This window comes from Mirounga leonina, unplaced genomic scaffold, assembly GCF_011800145.1.
Source record: "Mirounga leonina isolate KUSES-001 unplaced genomic scaffold, KU_Mleo_1.0 Mir_115, whole genome shotgun sequence".
NCBI classification, from domain to species: Eukaryota; Metazoa; Chordata; class Mammalia; order Carnivora; family Phocidae; genus Mirounga; species Mirounga leonina.
The window spans coordinates 21,087,223-21,089,362 of NW_023270268.1; positions in this window are offsets into that span (position 1 = coordinate 21,087,223).

Below are 2,140 nucleotides of genomic sequence, written 5' to 3' on the forward strand. Positions count from 1 at the left end.
GTCCATCTCTGAATGTTTCCTGTTCCATTGGCCCCTCTTTCTCCCTTCTTAGAAAAACAGGAGTTCTTATCTTTAAATTGAACACTTAGTACATTTCATTTAAGTATAAGGCAGTACAGTCATTTTATTTGTAACATTGAAACCTGTGGTTGGCCCTTGCTGAAATAAAATTTCAGTGCAGACAAGAGGTTGCAAGATAATAGTCCATGTCTCCATAGGGCTGAAAAAGTTTTTTGCCTGAACAGTGTTTTTTAAACAAATTTTAATTAGCTCCCAAACATCTCCCATCTCCCAAAAAGCTTTTTTTTTTTGATTGGAAATTCTGATTTCTCTTAACAAATCAGAAAAATCTGAGAGCCTTAGTGTTGCATTCCCGCTAGGCAACTATTAGCTGCAATTGAACTGAGACTGCCCCCTTTGGACAAAGCGGAGTTTTGCAATTTATTATGATGTGCACTTGGAGACCATAGTAATTGTTTCCCGCCAGGCCACTGTAATCATTTGGTTTACAAACTCCAGCATGGCTTATTGATTCTCAATCACCACCTACACTTTCGCCATCTAGTTTTCAGCGTTCTCTTCAACCCTTTACCCTCTCCCTCAATTTGGTATTTCCGAGTTCATCTTGTAATGCTTTTGATTCTCATTTAGATAGGCAGCTTCCTAACGATTAATGTTTTACAAGCATCAATATCAGTAAAGGCTCCCTTCACTAGAATATGATGATGGGAGCATGTGGGATTTTCTAGATTTGACACCCAGGAAAGAACTGATTCAGGCAGCGAGTGGTTGACTGCATTCAAGAAAAGGATTCTGCCTTTTTCTTCACATTTCTCTAAAGGATGGTTTGGCTTCAGCTAACAGCAGAAATCGGATTTTAGGAAGAGACACCAAGCATATTTCATATGAAAACAAGTCCTTGTCTCTTCTATTCTTTCAAGTAAAATAAGAAAAATTCAGATATAATATTTCTGAGCATTCCTTTGCTGAATACATTTTGGTTCTTTTTTTTTTTTTTTTTTTTTTTTTAGGGTCCTAGACAACTTTCTCGCAAAGGCGTAAGAACTGCCAGATTGTTAATTTGAAAAAAAATTAATACCAAAGTATTTTTATTAACTTTTAAAATAACCCCCATAATTTCCCACATTTAGGATTAACATTCAAAACATAGAAGCAGCCATGGCATGCAAAATATCTGTCCTTAAATTCTGCCTGACCCATTGCCATTAACATTAACATCTATGGGTTTTAAGTTGTTAATTAACTAGTAGCAAAGGTCTCTTCATGTTGTTTTGCTTAGAAATAAATAGAAATAAACAATAGAATAAACAACAATAGAAATAAACAACAATAGAAATAAACAGCAATAACAACAACAAAACATGGCTGATCATAAGTTTCTGTTGAGTGTTCCAAGCCAGGAGCCTAAGCCAAAACTAGATTTGGAAACTTGACTAACATACAACTTCACATTTTTCAAAGTGTGTAATCCAGGCATTGTGAATAATTTCTGGCCAAGTCCTAAGAAATTGCTCGTGGTCTTTCTAAACATAGACAGGGAATTGTTACGTTGAAGCTAAAACCAAATGTCAGCTAAGGTCTGATGCTGGGGAAAACAATTAGAACCTTACTGAATTACCCTCCTTGTTAAAGCATTCACCTTCAAAAGCTAATTATCAGTTTATCATGTTTTATTCATTAATTAGAATTATTTTCAAGAGTGTCAGAGCATTTCAGGTGGGCTGGGTTGGGTTATAATGGGAAGGACTACATAAACATATCCTCTGCAAGTTTGTGATTTAGTTAGATGCAACATTTAATGGGAGCAAAATGCTATACAGGATAGGAGAAAATGAAGCCTGTTTTGGCCACTGTTTCCTTTTCTCTCGATTTCCTCCAGGTAAGAAGTGGGACAGGGAGGGGCACACAATTGCCAGCAACAGCTGGTATAGAAATGGTTCTGTCATATTTATGAAGAAAAGCCCAGTTTATGCCAACTCACTGCCATTGCATGCTTAGGTATACGAATTTCCTAGGGCTGCTGAAATAAATTACAATATACTTTGATGGCTTAAAATAACAGAAATTCATTCTCTCACAGTTCTAGGGGCTAGAAATCCAAAACCCCATTGCTGGCAGG